The sequence below is a fragment of the Cotesia glomerata genome, linkage group LG6, assembly GCF_020080835.1.
Source record: "Cotesia glomerata isolate CgM1 linkage group LG6, MPM_Cglom_v2.3, whole genome shotgun sequence".
NCBI lineage: Eukaryota > Metazoa > Arthropoda > Insecta > Hymenoptera > Braconidae > Cotesia > Cotesia glomerata.
In genome coordinates this window covers 7,383,187-7,408,543 of record NC_058163.1, presented here as the reverse complement: position 1 = coordinate 7,408,543, position 25,357 = coordinate 7,383,187, and the positions used below count along the sequence as shown (strand labels likewise).

The following is a 25,357-nucleotide window of genomic DNA, read 5'->3' as shown; positions in this document are numbered from 1 at the left end:
GAACAATTTGAAATAAACAAATATTAAACCATAAAACTTTAAAATAATGCAATAAAATAATTAATTTATAAAACAACAAAAACAGAAATTTCTTTAAAATTAAATATTTAAAAGTTAACTTCAAATACATAAGATCTACAAAATTGAAATGCATATTAATTCGTACGTTTTAAAATAAATAATTTAATGTTAAACAGTACGCATGTATGTCTTTGTCTATGCGTAAATGCGCTTACATATACACAAACACATAGATGAATATAAGAATATACCATAGTAAGAGGTAACACACAAGGTAGTCGATGCACAGCTAGTTTTCCGGAATATTTGGAGAGAGGGTGGAAGTCCCAAAACTAGAGGGCTAATTAGGTACATTCTTCCCCTACTGTTTCAACTATCGGACCCACCCAAACTCTCAGAGCCGGAAAACTGTCGTCGTATCGCTCTCTTTGTCCTGACGTCCTAGTGTTAACATCGAAAAAAAAAGTTTTTGTAAGTTTCAATGAAACCACGCGTCAGATTCAAAAAGAAATTGTTAGTGAAGTAAATTTAAATTATGTAAAGAAGCGGTTACAATTATATTTAAGTAAGTCCTTAGTTAAGATTTTTATGTTTGTTTTAATAATTCAAATCTTTGTATTATAATTTTATAATATATTTATTAAATTGAATTCATTTTTCTTATATTATAACTTCAACCTCCTCCCATAGGCTTCAGATCCTTATCTATTAGTCTAACGGCTAGAATAAAAATGATTAAATTTTAGTTGCATTTTCGACGTAAAATTTTTGGGGGCTCGTCCGGGATAATGAAACTTTATGTGGAGGTTACAAAAAAAATATTTGCTACAAGAATTTACATTTTTTTATTCATTTCAAAACTAGTGGAATAAAAATGATTTTTACAAATCTCACAATTTAAATTAAATCAGATATATTCTAAAATTCAAAATTAAATTATTTATTCTGATCGCTTCCATATTGTTGATTATAAAATACTTTATTCTTACCATTCACAAAATTGTGTCCATGTGTTTGTGAATTTAACTGATCATCATTTCTTAGCTCCTCATTTTTAGAGTGTTCCGACCATTTAGGCTCTTCTAATGATTGAGATTGGCTGTAACCATTTCGTGGAACTTTCTCATAGACCTGATCTTTATTACTACTATACTGATTCTGATTATAATCAGAAGTACCTTGTTCTACATTGGATTGCACTTTTGATCCATATCCTTGATGCCCACTAGGATATGAGCTGACTAATTGTTGATTTTCACTTTGATATCCTTCGTAACTACTATAAGGGTCAAACCTATGATAATTTTGATTGTTTAAACCAAATGATTGACCTGATTCATGTCCTTGATATTGACTGGGATCTGAATTGAACAATTTTTGGTCTTGACTTTGATATTGCCCATCGAATTCTCTAGAACTGCTATCTTCATCGAAGCTTCCAGATTTTGAATCGTATCCGTAATATTTAGAGTCTGAATCGGAAGATTTTTGATTCTTGGCGGCTGATTCTTGATTGTTCAATTCTTGTCCTACTTTCTTATTCTTTACAATTTTGTACAATCTATTACTTAAATTCGTTCCGGATTGAACAATTTTGGAAATTTCCCCGTAAGAATTCAACCTTATGTTGGCGCTAACACTCAGTCCGAAATTTAAATTACCTCCAGAATCAGCGCCTACTCCAGGATGTTCAAAATTTTCTTTGTCGGAATTTCCGTATGGTCCATGATTTGAGGATGTAGATTGTTGTGTTTCCCATGGTTTTTCTTGACGTTTTTCAATGCTTACATCTGTGGAACCTTGATCACTAGCATCAATATAACTATAAAGTTTTTTTACTCTTTCTATTAAAAATCCATGTCCTGATGTTGCAAACAATCTGCAATGATAGAAGGATTTCTTAGCAATTAAGAAGATTTCTTTGTATTTAAGAAATCATTTCTTAGCATTTAAAAAATATTTCTTAGTATTTAAAAAATATTTCTTTATATTTAAGAAATATTTCTTAGTATTTATATTTCTTAAAATTTAAGAAATATTTCTTAAATACTAAGAAATATTTTTTAAATACTAAGAAATGATGTTTAAGAAATGATTTCTTAAATACAAAGAAATCTTTTTAAATACTAAGAAATCCTTTTATCAGTGTGAAAAAACGATTTGTCAAAAATTTTTATCATTAATTTTATTATTAATTATTTTATTGACTTAAAATTTCATTCTTCTTTATTTTGTATTGATAAAAACTACAATCACTTCTAATTATACTTACAAAATAATCCAAATTTTAAACTTCATTTTATCTTAGAATTTTAGTTGAAATTTTTTTCTAACACTTTTTAGTCTCTCTCTTAGAATTGACTGATGAATATTTTGGTAGCTAAGATAATTTTCAACGTCAAGTTGAAATTATAACATATGCTTACGATTAATATTTTACTAGATTTTCGTGCAAAAACCATAACATGGAAAAAGCTAAATCATTTTTAAATAATAAAGTATCAATGTTTTATCATAGTTTCCATAACTATTTTATGAGATTTTCATGTTTCAAATATAAATACAATCAGTTACTTCAATCTTCAAATTTTATAGCTCATACACGTGGCCCAGTTTTTAACGACCCGTGAAAAAAATTTCAACGTTTCATCTTTTCTTGAAATGTGTATATCAATTAATGCGTCATATTAAACAGAAATTGATTCAATAGTGGAGTAAACTAAAAATCAATGTCAGATAAGCTCCTTAAAAAAATAAAAAAAATTTATTTTTAATTTATAATAATTCAGACTTAACTCTCTAGTAAGAAGACGATTCTGCGTTCTCTGTCGGGTACTTTTAATAATACATTTGGTAAAAAATTATGTACATTAAAAAAATTTTTTTTGGACAACATGAGATAAGTTGTGGTTATAAATTACTATATTAGTATAGAGACAAGAAATCATGTGTTATAATAACAAAACATAGGATATAATGAGTTATTTATATATTGCGTTACTAATGCTGGAAAAAGAAAAAAAATTTCTAAAACTAAAATAAATAATAGTTTAAAAAAACTAAAAACACGCTTTTTATAGAAAACCAAACTAAAAAATAGAAAATAAATTTAAATTAAGAATAGTGTTAAAAGTTTCAATAAATATAAATTAATAATAGTGTAAATAAAAAAAATGTATTTTATTTTTATAAAAGCGTGAGGTGCATGGTGTCAATAGTTATAAAGATTTTATTGACAGATATGAGTAGAGTGATTATCATTTTGATAATATCTTAAAAAGCACCCCACGCTTTTTTTAAAATAAAATACATTTTTTTTAATTACACTATTATTAATTTATATTTATTGAAATTTTTAACACTATTCTTAATTTAAATTTATTTTCTATTTTTTAGTTTGGTTTTCTATAAAAAGCGTGTTTTTAGTTTTTTAAACTATTATTTATTTTTACTTTTAGTTTGGTTTATTTATAAAAGCGTGATTTTTAGTTTTTAAACTATTATTTGTTGATTATCAAAAATATTCAGGCGCGCAAATTACCCACGGAGAGTTACATACTGACATACTGACATACTGACATACAAGTGAAGCTAATAAAAATAATTATTTATAAATATTATAAATACGGGGAATCAGAGTTCGATTTCGGAGAGCGAGCCTGAGAAACGGCTACCAGAACCAAGGAAGGCCGCAGGCGCGCAGATTACCCACGGAGAGTTACTGACATACTGACAAACTGACATACAAGTGAAGCTAATATAAAGCGTGTAATAATGAACATGAATAAATAGTCAGAATAGCCTTTAAGGACCTCAAAATGGTGAGATCTAATAAAAATTGATTTTTGGAAAGTGAACTGGAAATATTGTCAGCCCAATTTTTTTAAGTTTTCTACTTTTTCAACGAGAGGTTAAAAATTTTATTAAAATTTTTTTCAATGAATTTCCATAAAATAAAAATAATTGACAACTTAAAAAAATTAATTCAATGCAATTTATTTCATTTCAAAAATTGAAAACTTCTGAAATTTATCAAGTGATATAAAAAATTTCTCTAGGAATATCGATGTTAATTTTGATGATGGCAATTTTTTTTTTCAATCTGAGTCGAAAAAATGAACTTATTTGAGCTTCAAAATCAATTGTATTCTTATAGCAGTTAAGTTCATTTAAGTTAATTTTTTCAACTCGGGAATTAAATTAAATGATCGATTAATATTCTCCTTAATTCCTGTTTACTTTTGCTCTCAATGAATTTTACTCCATAGGTTGTAAACAATAAAATAATCAACATCCTTTTAATTTAAATCAACTTGAAATTGAAACATTAATTTTAAAATGTGTAAAAATAATACAGTTAAGTAAAAGTATGTACAAAAAAAAGAAAAAAAAAATCTCGAGATAGACTAAAACAAAAAAAAAAAAAAAAATGTCAAAAATAAACGACACTCTTGCTCCTAACTGCGACTTCAAACGAGAATGGACTCGACGTACCGTGAAATTTCGCTAACGGAAAAGAGTGTAGATGTGCTTGAGACTTAACTGGAAGTGGATGCTGTTGAGGTTATATGTTCCCCCTATCCTGGAAATTCTCGATTACACGCAAGTACTGCGTCTCTCTCCATATAGTTCGTATACTTTGAATGATATTACGGTTCCTGTGACGCCGAAGTGTGGGACTAAGATTAAACATGCTTAACCCCAAATTAGATGAGAATTATTATGGAAAAGTGATAGGTTGAAAAAAATAAATTGCGATTTTTTAGAGTAAGCTTTAGAAACATTTTATATTGTGTAAGTTCTTATACTCGTCAAAAAATTGAAAATTAAAAAAATATTTAAAATTTGAATTTGTTAAAATAGACAAGGAATCTTTGATTAAATGAAAGTAATTGTTCCAAAAATAAACGAAAAACTTAAAATTCAAGATGCTGTTACGTCCAAATTTTTGGACATAAATTATTAAAATTTATTTTGGTCCTGGTATTTTTTAAATGGTAGCATTATTTATATTTGTAAAAATGTGAAACCATTTTTCAATCACTAGACCGGGAACCCAGAAGGATGTAGGAAAACGGTGCGGTTGTCTTTTGTTGAATTTTTTTATATAATTAATTTTTAGATTTTAATTTTAATAACGTATATTGACAAAAATTAAAGTTACAAGTTTAGGTGTACAAATTTAATATAATCATACCTGGTCGTCGACACACACTCACACTGTATAATATTATTTTATTCTATTTAAACATTTAACTTTGTTAGCTTCTACTTTTGCTATTTAAATTACACTTATTAGTTTACGTGGGAGAAAGACCGGCCACTAACTAAGATTAAACGATCCGCAAACCTGGAGATCTTTTATTAACGATTCATCGACGGGAGTCTCTAGCGAGACTCCCGCACAAGGGTGCGTTCTTACGAGAGGCTCAGACCGAGGACTCAAAATTTAAACTACCTATCCACCAACTAGACTTGATCCGCTCAGGAGGAAGTCAGGATAACGAGAGCGTGTTCATCCGAAGATCTTCTGGGCCTCGAATTTTTGGGCGTTTCCAAATTACTATTTGGGGGAAAACATTATCCAATGAGCTGTCTGTTTTCCTTAGATTCTACCCTCTCTTTCGAGTTTTCTGAAGATGTTCGCTTGAACTCCCTTCTTTGGGCCCAGAGGACATGATGTGCCTTTCTCTCTTACTTATAGATTATATGTGTATCTATGTATTGGTGTACTCGCAAGTACATTTATATGCACACAAATACATAGTTTCCTTATTTAACTAAATCTTTTATTTTACTATAGTACTAATTTATTTATTTATTTAATTATTTTTTGTTAATAATATCCATTTTCAATAACTAGTTACTACACGGAAAAAAAATCCTATGAAAAATTACAATAGTAACATCGTAATCCAGGACTAGACTTTCAGTAACTTGATTTTTACGATGCTGCCGTCTACAGAATACAATTTGAAATATTGAAAATTACGATGTTATTTAGTGAATTTTTTTTCCTCAAGAGTAAGTGAATAAGGACCCATACTATATGTTTTAATAAAAGAGAGACAGAGTCCAGTAGTTTGCGATGCCACCACCGAAAGATGACCAACTACTGTATGGAGGGTCTTATTATGTGACTGAACAGAAATTTACATATTCTTTCCGATAGTGTAAGGGGATAAACGTGGACTTCTGGCGGAGAGAACACCGGGTTCGATTCCTCGGTGATACAGAATTATTTTTTCTCACCTCCGGGCGGAAAGCGTCAATTTTCCTCCCGCTGCGCTAAACGAAAATGCCGCTTTCCGCCTCCGTCGAGGAGAAAAATAGTATACACACCACGGGCAGTAAATAAGAAAGCCTCAGATCACATGTTTATTGACCTCGGCTTCGCCTCGGACAACAATTGCATGTGATCTGAGACATTTCTTATTTTACTGCCCTAGATGTGTAATATACTATTTCGGTGACCTAAACTTCTTTTTAATTTGAGTGATAGAAATTTACGATGTTACATCGTATAAATTACGATGTTTGAGTTCTAGTCCGGCACTACAATGTCCTATACTAAAAATTACGATGTTTTTATTGTAATTTTTCGTACAATTTTCTTTCCGTGTATTCTTACGATATTATTGTTTAAGTAATTATTATTATTCTTTAATTATTGTTATTTAATAATTATTTAAATATTTCCTATTGTTTCAATTATTATTTTCTTTCAATAATTACTTAAATAATTGTATTCCGCGCCTCCTCCTCAGATCACCTGGTAGTACCCCTACTTCATGTACTTATTTCCACACAGTTTAAAGACAAAGTTTTTGACTAGAAGTTTTGCAACTAAACAGACGCAAGATACGCCAATTATTGAGTCTACAGACAAGCCTGAAAAATCTACTGAAGTGGTCAAAGATCCTGTTATTGAAGGAAAAATGTTGGAAGCTATTGGTAAACGAATCGACGAGGAGAAGAAGACTAGTCCAGCTATCCATAACGATATCTTTGTCAGATGGAAAGTTATTTTAAAAGAAGGTCTTCCTACTGAAGAGCGAGAGTTGTTATTCAAGAAATACCCAACTCTCGAGAATTGTTTAATTTTAGAACCTCAAAAATTAAACGCTCAGATAAAAGCTTCGTTGCTGGAACCTTTAATCAATAAAGACAAGCGTTTTATTGAGAAACAACGCAAAGAATGCGTATGTTTGTCAGTTTTAGGTTCTGTACTATCAGACCTTCTAAAAGGGAATACTCCTGAAACCACTAATCTAGTGGCGACTCTTAGCGACACTGCAAGGGTCTTAGTTGATTTGCAGCGGGACGAATCTTTAACAAGACGTCTGATCATCTCCGCTAACATTAACCCAGCCCTTAAAGAAACGCTTAACGCTACGGTGATGGATAAAGGTTATTTGGTAAGGATTTAGAGGAATCCTTGAAAACAGCTAAAGTAATTGCCGCTAGGCAAAACACCAGCTATATCAAAGTCAAAAAACTTGAAACCCCTCCCTCAGCAGACCTATCGTGTTCGAGAGGAGTTGAGAGGGGGTAGTAAACCAGCGTGCTCCAGTTCAGACCTTCAAGCCGAACACGAACCAGAGAAAACCGTATCATGCGCGCAGATCATCAGTGAACAAGGATCGTTGTCCGTACAGGAAATAAATAGTGCGGTAAGTATACCTGCAGGGCGGTTAAGACATTTCCTACCAGCCTGGGAGGAACTTTTTGGCAACAATCCTATCATTGGGTGGGTCAAAGAGTACGAGATACCCTTCAGTAAAAGCGTCTCTCAACCATACCCACCGAGGGCTCACAGTTGGTCCTCAAAAGAGTACAGTCTGATTTCAGAACAAATAAATGAACTTATAGTTAAGGGAGCTATTGAGGAATGCATAAATGAACCGGGGTAATTCATTTAAAAAATTTTTCTAGTACCAAAGCCAGATGGTTCACATCGGCTAATTCTTAACCTAAAAGACTTGAATGAATTTATTAAGACATAACATTTCAAGTTAGAGGATTTACGTACAGTGCGTGAGCTAATATACAACGATTGCTTTATGGCAACTTTAGACCTCAAAGACGCGTACTATCTTATTCCAATAGCGGAAGAATATAAGAAATATTTAAAACTTGAATTCGGTGGTAAGCTTTATCAATTTACGTGTCTTCCATTCGGCCTTAACACTGCACCGTATGTTTTTACAAAATTACTTAAACCTGTTTTTACTTGGCTCAGACAACGAGGTTTTATTTCGGTTGTCTATTTGGACGACGTATGGCTTCTTGGGGAGTCAGAGGTCGACTGTATAAATAATTTATTTAAAACTCGTAAATTATTAGAGAAGTTAGGGTTCTTCATTAACGAGGTCAAGAGCCAATTATCTCCCTCAAAAGAATGTCGCGTTCTAGGCTTTATTATCAGTTCAGCAGAAATGAGAATAAAACTTCCGGAAGAAAAACGCTCCGCGGTCAAAAGTTTAATTAAAAAATTCGAAAACTCAAAGAATTGTAAAATTCGAGAATTTCCCTCCTTGATTGGTACATTGGGGGCCAGTTGTTCAGCAGTAAAATACGGTTGGGTCTATTTGAAAGACCTTGAGTGAGAGAAATTTGAAGCCCTGCGTACCAATCGAGAAAATTATGAAGCTCGTATAACATTATCATTTAATGTAAACGAAGATTTTTCCTGGTGGAAAAATAATATCGATATCGTTTATAAGCCTATAAAATCCTTGAAGTTTTGTATAGAAATATTCTCAGATGCATCTCTGACGAGCTGGGGTGCCGCTACTGGTAACAAAAGAACACATGGATACTGGGGTGAAGATGAAAGAAGGTTACCGATTAATCATCTTGAGCTACTCACAGCGTTTTTCGGGTTAAAATATTTTGCTGAGGATAAACGCAATTGTGATATCTTACTGCGAATAGATAATACAACGACCATTGCTTACATTAACCGTATGGGAGGTACGCAGTTGGAACAGTTAAGTAAGATCGCAAAATTAATTTGGAAGTGGTGTGAAGAGAGAAATCTTTGGATTTTCGCTTCATATATCCCGTCCAAAGAGAATGAAGTCGCAGATTTTGAATCAAGGAGATTAGAGCCGGAAACAGAGTTCGAGTTGAATCAATCAGCCTTTACAAAAATTTGTAAAACGCTAGGAACTCCTGATATTGATTTATTCGCAAGTCGAGTAAATACAAAGTGCGAAAAATATTGCTCGTGGAAAAGAGACCCAGGGGCAATGTGGGTTGACGCCTTCACTGTTAATTGGTCTCCTTGGTTCTTTTATGCATTTTCTCCATTTACTTTAATTCCAAATATATTAAAAAAAATTGTTAATGAGAGAGCTAGAGGTATCCTAGTGGTTCCTAACTGGCCCTCTCAGAGCTGGTACCCTCGCAGTATGGAAATGTTCGAATCACCTCCTATTATCTTTAAGCCAAATGTTAATATGTTATTTTCTTCTGACAGAAAATTACATCCGCTTTGGCACCAGATTTTCCTGGTGGCAGGAATATCATCCAGCAGGCGTATGCGAAAAAAGGGATGCCAGAAGAGGCAATAAAAATTGCTTTGGCTTCATTGTCGGACTCATCTCTTCATCAGTATAAAGGACCACTAAAACGATGGTGGAAATTCTGTCATTTAACGGACACTGATGTATTTAAAGCAACAATCCCGGACGTAGTAAGATTTTTGGCAGGCGAATTTGATAAAGGATCAGCCTACGGAACGCTTAACTCTACAAGATCAGCTGTGGCTCTGATCTTGGGGCCAGAGATTGGACAAGTCGCTCAGGTAAAAAGATTTTGAAAAGGTGCATCAAGCCTAAGACCATCTCAACCCAAATACGACGCAACATGGAATCCTCAAATTGTGCTAAACTTTCTGGGAGAATGGTTTCCTTATGATAAGGTCCCATTAGATCAATTGTCTCTGAAGACAGTCACTCTTCTAGCTCTTGCTACACGGCATAGGATGACTCTAGTGGCTATCGATATAAGAAATATTGAAAGATCTGAGGACCGCGTCGTGATTAAGATTCCGGCCGAAATAAAGACTTCCGGAAAGAATAAGAAGCAACCAACACCCGTTTTTAAAGAAAATCCTTCTATTTGTGTTGTAACTGCGCTGGATGAATAGTTGGTGAAGACCAAATCTCATCGTACATCAGACTATAATCTTTTTATTTCATGGAGAAAACCACACAAATCTGTTACATCTCAGACTCTAAGTCGGTGGATTAAGACAGTAATGGAGCAAAGTGCTATTGACATTACAATTTTCACAGCCTATAGCACACGTCATGCAGCAACCTCGGCCGCTAAGGCAAGCGGCATAAACATCGACCTCATAACGAAAACGGCTGGATGGACACAAAAGTCGAAAACATTTGCAAAATTCTATGATAGAAAGGTCATTCGAGACCCTAAAATTTTTGCTGAAGCTGTATTCACTAAAATTAATAAGAAATAAACGACAAGACAGTTAAAAATACTTTTTATTCTGCCGTATAGACATTGCTCTAAACATCTACCAGGTGATCTGAGGAGGAGGCGCGGAATACAATTGAACGATTAAACGAACTTACCTAAGTGAAGTTCTATCGCAATTGTGTGAAGCGCCTCCTCCGAAAGATCAGTCCCACCCTGTCCCTTTTATCCTAGAGGATAGCCCTTGAACATACGGCAGCACTTTAAAAGAATAAGGTTTAGAACTGGAACGCCGCCTGTGGAGACAGCGCGCGGTAGGTAAGTCAAAAACTTTTTGGTAAGTAAAAAAAAATCGAAAAAAACTTTTTTTTGAAATTGGTTTTCTTGGAATAATTTTTAAACAGCTCAATCGATCAATTCCAAAAACTAATCCGCCCTTGAGCTTGAAAAACCACGTCGATTACCGCTAATCCGGTCAAAATCGGTTGATTCGTTCGAGAGATAGCGTGAACAAAAGAAAACCGAAAAAAACCGAAAAAAGTGTTTTTTCAAAATTACTCGGAAATTTTTCGTTTTATCAATTAAAAATTGAAGATTCTTCATGAAGTTTAAGAAACTGTGTCGAATTCCACCAACCGCGTGAAAATCGGTTCATTCATTCAAAAGTTATTGCGATTTGAAAATTCAAAAAATAGTGTTTTATCAAACTTCTATCAAATTTTCGAACTCGAAGAGCTCAAAATAACACATAAACTGTATTTTTAAGCTCGAAGAGCTCAAAAACGTCATAAGTGCTATTTCAAGCGTTTAGGTATAAAGTTGGCGGGAAGTTGCAAGAATGGCCATCAGGGTCAACCGTTTTCCTAATTTTTTTTTATTTCACTTTACAGCAGTTAAAAATGATGAAAAAAATTTTTTACTGAAATTTTTAAATTTTAATATTAAAAAACTAACTACTTGTTTTGTTTTTCAAGGAAATTTATGAGAAATCAATTTCTAAAGTAGTATACCAATGTTTTTTCCTCAAAGTGTGTGTGTGTGTGTGTGTGTGTGTGTGTGTGTGTGTGTGTGTGTGTGTGTGTGTGTGTGTGTGTGTGTGCGTGTGCGTCTGTGTATTTGTGTATAAACATACAAACATCTTATAGCTTCGTTCCGGAGGATTCGATCGTAAAGCTGAGTTAATGAAAATAATTTATACGTCAATTTTTCGGATTTTTTCCAACTTTACACAATTTATAAAATCGACTTTATATAATCAACTTATAAAATTCCACAGTTAAAGGATTGTATATCTTTACCGTATGAAATTGTATTGGATATCGTCGACTTTCTCGAGAATGATGACTTGAAAGTGTTTATTAGTGCTTTTTATTGTGATTTATAATTTTTTTTGTATTGTAATAAGATTTTAAGAAACTTATTTTTTAATGAAAATTGAATATAATTGTAATAAATTTTTTTTTATCTTCCCGCTAAGAAAATTGAAAATTTTCAAAAATCGGGAAGTTATTGGTTTCACTTCGATTTTCGAAGATTGAGTTTTCCTCAGATTTCCACGTTTTGAGGTCCTAGAAAGTAATTTTTATTCCGCGACTTCATCTAAGGCAGATAAGGAGATTAAATATTAAATTGAGTTCAAATATTGATTTTTTCATGTAATAAGAGATTGTGTTAAAACCTTCTTAAAGGCTTGAAAAATCAATAGTATAGGCTCAATTTTTTTTTTTTTTTTTTTTTTTTTTTTTTTAATGATGTACAGTTCACTTCATTTTTATGCTTTTTATCGATTTTCAATGCGACTAAATCTAATGAAATCATAAAGTTGATTCATAATAATAAGTAATTTTTAAATATTAACCAGTTATTAATTTTTTCAAGCTATTCGAATTTCTTTAGACTAAGTCAACGTAAAACGAGAGCTTTGTAATATTCCTTTATTTTGACGTCCAGTGCATTACAACTGTCCCTATACCGATGTAATAGTCTGCTAGGTCAAAATAATAATCATAGCTTTTCGAATACACTGAGTACATCAGTCGAAAGTTACCTGCAACGTTGCTAATTGCCTGTGTCTAACGAGCAATAAAAATCATGCAGGCTTCAAGTTAGATGTTAAAATTTTACCTATATTTTGTTCGCATTAAAAATTCACTTTTACGATCCAGTTTGTTGTGTCGACAAAGCCTCGTTGCTTAGGACGTGGCTAACCCAGTTGCGTTTTTTATTCCTAAGCAGGATGACGTGTTTCAATATTCAACGCACCACAAAATCCGGTGTACTAACCAGTCATCTAGGTTTGAATAGTTTTATCATGTGGGTGATGAGAGCTACTTTGTGTTGTTGTTTCTTGTTTATCTGTAGTGTGTCGTGTAATGAAATAAAAATTATAAAACTGACTGGAATTTCTTTGCACCTTAGTCGCAACGCAGTAAGTTTTCCAATACTTTTAATAATCAACAGTGATTAACGAATTTATTTTCATTTTCAGAGAGAGTTGGCTGGAATGGGTTTTAAGAGTAATTAGAATCTAGTTATTATGTCTGCAGATCTACTAAGCAATGATTGGGATCTAGGTGGTAATTCGTGGGTTGTGATTGACCACAAATTCCAGAAACAGGCTACATGCTTTAATTCAGCTTATCCAACATACGTATTCTCATTTGAGTCTATTGGTTACTTGAAAGCAGTTATTAATCATTTCTGGAGATCGACTGCATGGAGCATCGTCTCCATTTTTGATCGTTGAAAGAAAATCATCTTGTTTGAATGCTCGAGAAGTATTGCAATTCATGTGGAAGCAGGATCTATTGGCCGTCTATTACCTGTATAGTGATCAAGATATGACGAATGTTTTCACGTTGAATCCATTTGCTACTTACGCTCCAGCACCGTGGTTTTCTGTTCACGAATTCAGCGGTAATGGAAAGATATTGACCCTTTTCGGTATGAAATATACAAAAGGTAAATTATTGATTTCAAATACTTAATTTATTGGAACTGGAAAAAATTGAAACCTGATTTTTCATGGCTCTGATTATGTGTTAGCTAAATTTTTCGATATTTTTTCTTGGAATAAACAAGTCGGACGCAAAATTACAATCAGTCGTTTTAATTTTTCCGAGTAGATACTTTTTTCTGTTTTGACTAAGAGTCGATTAAATTTCTTTCAGGCAGCACTATTTGCAGAAACATCGCTTTCGATAAGACTAAAAACTTAAATGATCATGAGGTGAAACTAGCAGCTTTTATTGATATCAAAAACATCCCTCGGAAAAATTTGTCTTCTGAAATGACTGAGTATTTGAATAAAATGAAACAAAAAGGATCAATGACTATACGAAATATTATCGCTGATCGAAGCCAAGGACAAAACATGGTTTTTTTCTTCTTCGGTTCAAACGACATCCTTTAAAAACGGATATTTCAGACAATTAGCCGAGATTACGATTGATGTTCTACTCTGTTTAAAAACTCCCATAGGATCCCACCAACTACAAATACATGGATATTTTAACACGGTATGATGTAATTATTACTTTTTCAATCCTAACAAAAAAATCGAACTATTTGACGACAATCAGTCAAGTTGCTTGCAATTATCAATTCCTGTTCCAGACAATCATCATGTTAGTGTTGATTGGGATGATAATCATAATTAACAACAAATTTGATATCAGTAGCGGTAGCTTGGATGTTATGAGTCTGACAGCAGGCATGGGAGTGATCACACCTCTAGACCGGTTGTCGATACGGATAATCTACATCGCTGGGTTCTCGTTCGTCTTCACCGTAATGTCGAATTCCAAGGTCAGGTATCTGCTATACTGTCGGAACCGTTGAGGCGCAACGTCGAGTCATTAAAAGATCTTTATGATAACAAACATCATGTTTACTACCATGCAACATTACTGAGAGACATATTCAATGAAAAATTGTGGGTTACTAATGATGACATGCAGTACTTGCACCCATCTAATCATTTTGAGCTAATCAGATGTGCAGTCGAGGCGGAGTTTAACTCTACGGTTGCTTGTATTTCATTTAAGAGTTTTCAACAATGGTATGCATCGAAATCAACGAACTTGCATTTATCAAAAGACGTTATTTTCGAAAAGTATTTCGTTTATTGGGTCAGAAAAGATTGGAGTCTTAAAGACAAACTTGATAGAGTCAGTTCTTGGACCGTTGAATCAGGGTTCTATAGTGATCAGGTATCTCAAGATATAAAGTATTTTACAAAAAAGTTCAGAGAAGCCAAACGGATTGAAGAGCGTGCGAGTTTTGAGTTTATTGATATCGATATTTTAATATTGAGCTACATGATCGTTCTTGGGCTTTCAATATGGGAACTGGTTGCCTTCGGACTGGAGCTGCTTTTTCACAAGTATGAAAAACGTCGCAGGCAAACTCTGATCAGAAGACGATACCGCATGGAACTCAGATCGCAACTAAGGAATGTTTCTTCTATTGAGCAGATTATTCCGTCCAACCCTGGAAGCTCTTTTGAGGGTTAAAATTATTAAATGTGCATATTGTAACGTAGTAATTCTTAAATATCAGTAGTCGTTGCTTAGTTATGTGTTCGCTGTAGTCACTTTAATTCTTGGTATTTTAAAGTGTGTAATTATAAGAAAATAAAGTTCGATTATAGCCAAAATTGAAATTTTTTCCTATGACATTCTAGTATAAACAATAAATACCATGGAGAAAGATCCAAATATCATCATTCGAAGTACGTTTAATTAAATGAAAATTTTTGAACTTATCTGGCGGCTGATTAAAATGATAAAAATCTATTTCAAAACTCTACAGCTGATGACAGAATAATGTTCGGGTGTGATTTTATTACATTAAAAACACTTGCACACACGTCATCATGAGAATAATCAGAGTAGCTTCTTAGGACCTCAAAACATGAAGATCTGATAAGAACTCAATTTTCGAGAATCAGGGTAAAACCAATAACTTCCCGATTATTGAAATTCTTAAAAATCACGTACTGCCTGTATTAACTTGTAATAAAAGTAGATATTTCTATAAAAATATTATACATGTCTTCGAACAAGTTAAATATTTTTGAGTCAGTATAGGTCTAGAAAATTAAATTACAACAAAACAAAGAGAGATCTGATTATTATTTTTGAATGGTTGTCCGTAATAATATAATGAAAAACAATAAAGTTTAACAATTTTATAATTTGAAAGTTATCGTTTTCTCGCTTTCAAAAGTTGGAAAAACTTTGTCAATTTAACTAAAAACTATTATTGTATCAATTGAACTACTTTTTTTTTCTAAACCGATATGACGAAACTGACGGATCGATTTTCTAACGGATAAAATCTAATTAAATATGAACGATTTTTAATTATTCAACTTTGAGATTATGCCGTAAATTGATAGTCTGGATTAATTGTAACTCATCATGAATTGAATTATTAAACTTAAGAGGAAATTGATTTATAATTTAAGAAGTTGTCATGTCGCTTTAAAATAAATTAAAGTAATATTTATCTTGAAATATATTATCCAACTATATACTATATATTGTATAAGTACTTGAGTAGTTGAGCGACGACACAGATATACGTATAATCTTTACACGTTCGGGAAGTTACGAATGTGTTAGATAAGTTTTGGTTTAATTAGTAATGTAAATCGGCCTAAGCAGTTAATTATTATGGAGATATACGACGTTGTAGCGGATATGGTTTACGGAGGCTGAAGTAACTTAGATATAGTTGAATTATTGTATGCAATTAATACCGTTAACTCTTATCTTAGATTCATAAGTATTTACTTTTCATGTATAAAACAGTGTTTGCATTGAAAAAATGGCTTATACTATAATTTTTAAACCCTCTTCACGCAAATCAAATTTTGTTGGGACAAATCATATATTATGATAACAAAGTAAGTAATAAAAATTAGAAAAACGGTTGACCCTAAAGGCCATCCCTGCAACTTCCCGCTAATTTCATACTTAAGTGCTCAAAATTGCACTTACGACGTTTTTGAGCTTGGCAAAAGTTTAATAAAACACTATTTCTTAAATTTTTAAGCCGCAATAACTTTTGAATGAATAAACCGATTTTCACGCAGTTAATGGCATTCGACGAAGTTTTTCAGACCTCATAAAGAATCTTTAAGTTTTAATCGATTGAAGTAGAAATTTCGATGTAATTCCGAAAAAACATTTTTTTCGGTTTTTTCGACAACGATAACTCACGAACGAATCAACCGATTTTAACTGGGCTAGCAGTGATCGACGTAGTTTTTTTTATGTTAAAAGCTGATTAGTTTTTGGAATTGATCAGTAGAGCCGTTTAAAAGTAATTCCAAAAAAACCACATTTGAAAAAAATTTTTTTGGTAGTTTTTTTGAGATTCCTCAAAATCTACCGGTTCGAATCGGTCCAAATTGTATTCAAAATCTAAGTTTGGTCAAGTCCTTTCGAATGGCACCAACTGCGATGAAATCGGTCGAGTCGTTCAAAAGTTATGAGAGGTTTACACACGGCCACACACACACACACACACACACACACACACACACACACACACACACACACACACACACACACACACACACACACACACACACACACACACACACACACACACACACACACACACACATACATACATACATACATACGGACATCACCGCGGAAACATTCGGGGAGGCTTCCTAGGACCTCAAAACGTCAACATCCGTTGAAAACTCGATTTTCGAAAAACGGGGTAAAACCAATAAATTCCCGATTTTTGAAAATTTTTAATTTTCTTAGCGGGAAGTTAAATATTGTAAATTATAACTTCAAGAAAAATTTTGGAGAAAAGCTTTTTAGAATTCTATAAAACTATTTTTGGCAAAGAAATCATTTTGTTATCGCACCGTAATATTAAAAAAATTTTTAATTTAAAATTGCACGCTTCCTAAAGGGAATTTTATTTTTGATAGAATTTTCACTGTGTATGCATCTTTAATCTGCGAATTACTCTAAAAAAAAGATAATTAGGTAAATAATTAAATACAATAAAAGATAGTAAAAAAACATAATAATTGTAGGTGGCGTTTGCCAAGATGGTAGTTGTATACGCACAGTAACTCACAGCAGTGATTACATTTCCTTGCCAGTTGGATACTGTGCCAGAAAGTACCAGCAAACGATTTTCTTGTGAGAAACTAGCGTAATAGTATATTTCGCTCGCCAGGAGTTTTACTTTTGACGTAAGTAGCGAATTACGCCTACAATTTAAATCATGTCGAGAAATATTTATTTAATTTATAAATGAAGAAAACAAACAAACTGTTAGTGCTTTTTCGACTTGTGGACGATTTTTTACCAAGATTCTCGTAGAAAACTGTCTGGTGTGGGCATATATAGTGCTTAAGTTACAGCCATGTATGAAAATTAAAAAAAATAATGTATTATAATCTTGCAATTCTTTCTAAAAATAGGTTCGTCAATAATTATTTCGTATTAAATCAAAATAGGTTAAATAGTTAATTAAAACTATAAATGAATAACATCACTGATAGAAGGATTTTTTTTGGGAGTAAGAAATTGATTTCTTAAAAATTTTTCGTGATTTTTTACGGAATAAAAACTATTTCTTAATAATTAAAAATACTCATTAAAATAAATTACTTCTTTACATTTAAGAAATATTTTTAATCCTAACAAAGCCTTGTTAGATTGAAACAAATATTTTTTACGACCAAAAAAGATTTCTTAATAATTAAGAAATATTTCTTAAGAAAAATAGTTGGTAGATGGCTGTACCCCGACTTATCTATGTACTTATGCCTGTATGAGTTAGTAAGGGCTGTGCGATACACATTTGAATGTGCGTGATCAATTCGCCATATTGATTGTTTACTCCGCGCTAATTTACCCACTAAATTTGTCGGTTTGTTATAAAAATTTATTTTAATGATTTGCAATTGATATGATATGAAAATAAAATATGGAAGAGTGGTTGAGGTCATGGAAATTGAGTGATTTATATGAAACTTTTTGTGGTTAAATTTCTTCACATTTAATAAATAATTTCTTTCTTAGTCAATATGCAATTTTTAAGATTAAACAGACTTTTTTTTGATATTTAATATTCATTCATTAATATTCAACGAATTAACTACTCAACGTATTATTTTATAGTTAAATAATATATAATTATTAACTATCAATCAAAAAATAATTGTTTAATATTATAAATTGTTTATTGGCTAGAAAAAAATAATTTCTTAAATACAAATAAATGCAGATAACTTCCTTAGGAAGGTAAAAATAAATAATTTTTATTTTAAAACTTAACATCTTAGACTTAACAGTCTTATGAAGACAAGATTTAGCAAACATGCACCTTTTATTAGAAATTTTAGATAGTAAATTTGGTCAAAAAATTAGATGTGGGCATACATACTGAAAAAAATGTTTTTTACGACATCATAAAACAAGTTGTGATAATAAATTATTATGTTAGCATAAAAATTACAAATCATACATTACGGTATTAATTTGAATATGACAACAAATTGATTTTGTTCTGACAACAAATTAATTTTGTTCTGACAGCAAAATCAGCTACCTAATTTTGTTGTGACAACAAATAGATATTATTCTAACAACAAGATAATTTGATCAATTAGACGATAGAAACTGTTGTTAGTTATGAGTGATTATTTACTTATTTATTTATTTATGGATATTTTATATTAAAAATAGTTTATCCATCTGAGAAATCGATAAGTTAAATGTAATATTCATAGAAGCAAGTGTAAAGTGTTGTGAAATTGCTTGAAGAAAACTTTTTCCTAACTGTATAAAGCGACGTGACAATTGCACATGGGAGAGCTACCGGCTATTCTTCGGTATGTATTTGAAAAACGAATGTGCTAAAATGAGAAACTGTTCCCTATGGTTGAAAACTTCTTTAGAATATATTATGTACATACAGAGCTCGATGTATTTATATACAGTAGCAGCATCTCGCGTCACTGGTTGCCGATTTAGTTTTTCAGAAAATGTTTTTATATTGCAAACTTTTCAATATAAAAGTTGCTAAAAATGACAATGTTTTACGTGATTTAGAACGCCAAGAGTTTAGGAGTATGTATTGATTTCGATTTATCAAGGTCAAGAAATTTTTATAATTCAAATCGCTGCTGTTATATACACATTGTACTTTTAGGACAATTAAAACGTATAAATATTAAGAAAACACGATGCATAAATATATCTGAAGGTCCAAAGAAATTTAATTTCGCTTATCCCCGAAAAATATAATTAAAAAAAAATTATAATAGATGTCAACTAATCTTTTCGTGTGTAGACTGCTTATAAATACTCTAGCCGCAAAAATATTTAATATATTAACACAATTTATTTTTGATTAGCATCAGAATAGTCTTGAGTAAGAGCCTATTAAAAATGGCTGTCTAATTCAGCGTCGTTTAATTATAATTAATAAAAAACTTAAACGTTTTGGTCTTTTGTGTTTCCGTATCTATGAAGTTTAACCTTAAGCTGCTTATGTGCGTTATTAATCAGCTGAATTCTAGTTTTACCGCATGCGCCTCATTTTTCTCATCTAAGTCACCAGCTGCAAACTATTTGAAATTAAAACTACGTCACTATTTGTTCAATGTTTCATATAACACTCGGATTTAAGATGCACATTTTTTATTTTTTTTTTATCTTTGTTCTTAGACTGTTAAAAAAAAAATTAGAAAAACGGTTGACCCTAAAGGCCATCCCCGCTAATTCCGTTAATACCTGGGTGCTTAAAATTGCACCTACGAAGTTTTTGAGCTATTCGAGCTCAAAAATACAATCTATGTGGGTCGTTCCATGTCAAATCGACCAATAGTTGGAATCGACCCCTTTCGATTTGGATGAATTTGGGTCAGGTTTTCTTTTATCAGAAAACGAAGTTCTGCCAAAGGAAAAAAAATAAAAAAATTTTTTTCGAAAGATATGCAAATTCAAAATTTCGCGATTTTTCCTGTTTTTCAATTTTGTTTTTGCAATATCTTGAATGCTATTATAGATACAGGAATGGTCTTTCGTTTGTTTAAAAAGGGACACTTAGGGCTATTGAAAAAAAAAATTATTTGGAAAAAAATTTGGAAAAATGCCATATTTGTCAAATTTTGAATTTTTGAAAATCGTCAAAAATGAAGACCGCCATTAAAATTTTGGCTCAATTTTTTTGTATGATACCTTGTAATGATCTTAAAAGATCCTGAAATTTTTGGATAGGGTTTTTTTTTTCAAAAATATGAATTTTTTAATTTCAAAAAAAAATTTTTAAATTTCAGAAAAAAATTTTTTTTTGTTTTTTGCAACTTCTATACAAGTTAAAGTTATGCAGATACATAATATTGGAATTTTGAATATTTAGAAATCAAATGCACAACGTGAAAATATTAAATCATTAAATATTAAATATTAATTTGAGATTGAGAACTATGATTGTGCAGAAATTCGTAAGTAAATAAGTATTCGAAAGAACAAAAAAAAAATTGATATTCTCATGAAATCATTTCTAATTTTTATAGAAAATTAATATCTGTTTGAGTTATTTGAGGTTAAAAACTGTAATTGAAGTGAAGAAACGGACAAAATATATCACGCGTTAAGAAAATAAAAAATTATATCATGCGTTAAGCCTGACTTTTAGATTATGTCTAAAAAATGAATAAAAGTTGAAATTAATTTATTATTTAATATTTTCACGTCGTGCATTTGATTTCTAAATACTCAAAATTACAATATTATGTATCTGCATAACTTTAACTTGTATAGAAGTTGCAAAAAACAAAAAAATTTTTTTTTTTGAAATTCAAAAATTTTTTTTTGAGATTTAAAAATTCATATTTTTGAAAAAAAAAACCCGGTCAAAAAAATTTTGACCGGATTTGCGGTGATCAACGTGGTTTTTCAAGGTTAAGATTCGATCGATTAAGCCGTTTAAAAATTATTCCAAAAAAAACCACTTTTGAAAAAATTTTTTTCCTGATTTTTTTTTGAGATTTCTCAAAATTTCTCAAAATCTATCGGTCCGAATTGACAGAAAATCTAAGTTTGGTCAAGTTCTTTCGAATAGCACCAACCGCGATGAAATCGGTCAAGCTGTTCAAAAGTTATGAGAGGTTTACATACATACACAGACACAGACACACACACACACACACACACACACACACACACACACACACACACACATACATACATACATACATACATACATACATACATACATACATACATACATACATACATACATACAAACATACAGACATAGTGACATAGTGACACCCTCGCGGGAATAGTCAAGGAAGCTTCCTAGGACCTCAAAACGTCGAGATATGATGAAAACTCGATTTTCGAAAAACGGGGTAAAACCAATAACTTCCCGATTTTTGAAAATTTTCAATTTTCTTAGCGGGAAGTTAAAAAACTGAATTCACGAGGAAAAATTTTTAACTGAGAAAATTATTTTTAATCAGGCAAAAAAAATTCTTGAACTAAGGAATTGTTCTCAGCTCAAATAAATTTTACTTGATTTAAAAATTTTTCTGCCTAGGCAGAATCAGCTGATTCAAAATAATTAAATTCTTCACGAAGTTCTTGATTTAAGATTTTTTCTCTTGAATTAAGTTAATTATTATATCAGTCTATGAGTGAGGATAATTTTTCTTCTCTTTTTTACTTAGTAACTCAGTGACATAATTTATTTTTTGAAAAATTAAATCTAAATTTTTTATATCTTTTTTAGTAACGCCGGATTGTTATCATTGATATGAGCTCTTATTGAACCTTATACAGTATGCAATCTAAAATTCTCTGATGAATTATAAATACTCTAGAAAGAAACAGACGATATTTATTTAAAATAACGATCCGCATAAATTCCCGTAAAAGCATTAAAATAATGAAAAATGCATGTAATTCGTTCATAGTCTTATGAATAAAAGTTATTAATATTTCAGGATTATCAAATATAATAAAATATTCATAATCAATACTCGTGAAATGATTGAAAGTCCCGAGATACCGATTGTTCGGTGTTCTAGAGTGAATTTGGTTAACCAAGAATTTCGCTTACAGTTTCTACATACAAATGGATATATAGATGTAAACACACAACCAAATGTATGTTTGTGGTTTTCGAATACATACCACCTGGTGAATTCTTATGCGTAAAATAAATTGAATCCACCGGGAACAATTCTGCTGATTCGCTGACGGTGTGAAGAAAGGAAAAGAAAAAGCACTAGGGAATGTTGTTGAATCCGATGGTATTTTTATTGATATCAATGCTTTCAATAGAATTATTGCAGCTCTTTAGAGCATGAAAAGCTCAGTTATGAAAGGGATACTGGCCTACTTTGATGCATTCTCAGACGGGCTCATGGTGGAATTATACTGATATCTTTTGTAGTCTGCAGGATTTATGATTATCATTAGTTAGACAGAAAATATCTGAAAACTAAGACGTCCATAGTTACCTTCACTTCGACGATGTCGAATTCCAATGCTTCTAATCGGTGAAAAATTGCCCGATTTCACAGTTCGGCTATCAATAAAAGAAACTGTTGATTGTCCAACATCTTTTTGGATGTCAGAGAAACCGAATTTGACGAATTTTTGTTCCCTGAAATCAGAATAGAGTGTTACTTAGTTCCGAAAAATAGCACAAAATCAGAAAAGTAAATAGTTTGGTAAATTTAACTGTGTATGTCTTAATCATGTAATATCTAAATTATTCAAATCAACGCTCATATATACAACTTTCCATTAAAAACTTGAATATTTTCAATTTTTCAATTATTTTAAATTAAATATCTATTGGAATAAAAATGATCTACATTGCAAAACCAAAAGCAATAAAAAATTCTTTCATTAATTGATTCAAAAGAGTTAACATTCACTATAATTTATTTTTTACTTTTGTTCAAATTTTCCCGGGAATTAAAATTATCTTACAAGTTAAATGCCCTCATACGTTGCAAAAGATCGATTATAAATTTTGCATACGCATATAAATTCTACACACTGATAGAAGGATTTATTTGTATTAAAAAGTATTTGTTAATAGTTAACAAATCATTTATTAGAGACCACTTTTTAGTATTGAACAAATATTTCTTAATATTTAACATGATTTGTTTGTATTTAATAAATCTGGTATTCATTTATTAAATATTATTAAATCTTTTTAAATACTAAGAAATATTTATTAACGAATAAAAAGTGGTCTCTAATAAATGATTTGTTAAATATTAACAAATATTTTTAACTATAAACAAATCCTTCTATCAGTGCACAGAAAAAAAAATTAACGATTCAAAAGAAAAATTCTCAATCCAAAAAAATCATTTTAAAGAGTTTCACTATCTTAAATCAAAACAAGAGAGTATTGAATCAAGTAAAATTTACTCAAATCAAGAAACATTTCTTAGATCGAGCATTTTTCAACTTCATTCAAGACGATAAATCTCTTCATAATGATTTTCTTGGTTCAAGAATTTTATTTTTGAATCAAGTTAATTTTTTTTTCAGTGTATAGGGAACTCTAATTACGAAAAAAAAAAAAAAAAAACGCTACAGAACCAATTCATGAGTAAAGTTATGAGCAAATGATTAGCTCTGTGCATTGATTATACAAACCGAATAAAAAAAGAATAAAGTCAATTTATTTTATTCAGTGAAAGCTATACTGTTGACACCATCACGTTTATGGAAAAAATTTATTAAAATTAATTCTAAATTAATTTTGTAATTCAAAATTGTGAATTATACAATTTAATTTATCAAATTTATTGATTGATGTTTTATCTTTGTTTTGGTGTGCATTTTTCCACTACGTACCTATACAAATAATCTGAAAACGAATTAAAAGCTGCAATCAACGAGTTTACATTTTTAGGAGCTAATGCATACCTCAGCGTTTTGTGCTTAAGACATGCAGTTTAAAAAAGTTTACCTTAGAGATTGAGAAGCCACCTAACGTGATTGATGGATATCTGAAAGTTTGCTGTGGACGAAATCAAACAGCGTGAAATCAATCGGCGACGAATCTTAAACCGGTGACCACCCTAGAAAAATTCAAGTTTTGTTCTAATGCTGTTTTCTCTCGATACTGTCGCTTCGTCAAGCTTGCAGTGGCACAATGCATCTTGAATGGATATTATTAATGTTCACTCGGAATCTAAGCAAGTAACAAAACTCTAAATATAGTCCAGGATCCCTGGTACATTTTTGCACTTGATTATATTGATATTGAAGTTAGAATACTCAACATATCATTGACGATATCTGATATTTGATCTCTGAAACTGATGGCCGTGGTCATGTAAGGTGACCGTAATTGTTTGGACATACAAGTGCAAAGATAGTATCCGCAATTATCGTCCAATGATTCGTATTCATTGAGAATTGTGATGGTTTTATGACAAGTTTTGTTGTTGTTGTGAACTGTTGCATTGGAGTCTTCGAACCATTTGTAGCGTCTTTTTTTGTTTTTTTAACAAAGAAAATAATTTTGGTTAATCCAAATGTACATGCTTTAAGAGCTTCTGTCATAGGTAAATTAATCAGAGTAAAGTTTAAATAAACAAGGTTTTACTAATAACCTTTATGCTATTTGCAATTTTTTAATGATTTTATATTAAAATTCCATGGAAAAAAAAATAATAATCATCTACTGTACGCTGCAATAATAAATTGAAAACATACTTTTAATAATAAGTGAATTACAAGATATGAATTTTATTTACAATTTACTTTCAAAGCTTGTTTAAATTTTTTTGCGGGTAGTATACTTTCTATAAGAATTGAACGCCCTTTGTTGTTCCGATGAGTGTATCATAAAAAAA

The 25,357-nt window shown here is 31.2% G+C and overlaps 1 protein-coding gene and 2 long non-coding RNA genes across 3 annotated transcripts in view; 2 read left to right on the top strand and 1 right to left on the bottom strand.

Annotated features, from left to right (window-relative positions):
* Nucleotides 1-25,357, top strand: part of LOC123268155 (diacylglycerol O-acyltransferase 1) — a 246,513-nt gene that overhangs the window by 88,250 nt on the left and 132,906 nt on the right. The gene's annotated exons all lie outside the window — the stretch shown is intronic.
* LOC123268162 lies at nt 1,715-2,501 on the bottom strand. Its single transcript, XR_006510181.1, has 2 exons — nt 2,294-2,501; nt 1,715-1,900 (listed from the first exon to the last, which is right to left on the bottom strand). It is a non-coding gene; the product is annotated as an uncharacterized LOC123268162 (long non-coding RNA).
* LOC123268164 lies at nt 12,278-14,453 on the top strand. The gene is made up of 2 exons (XR_006510183.1): nt 12,278-13,428; nt 13,638-14,453. It is a non-coding gene; the product is annotated as an uncharacterized LOC123268164 (long non-coding RNA).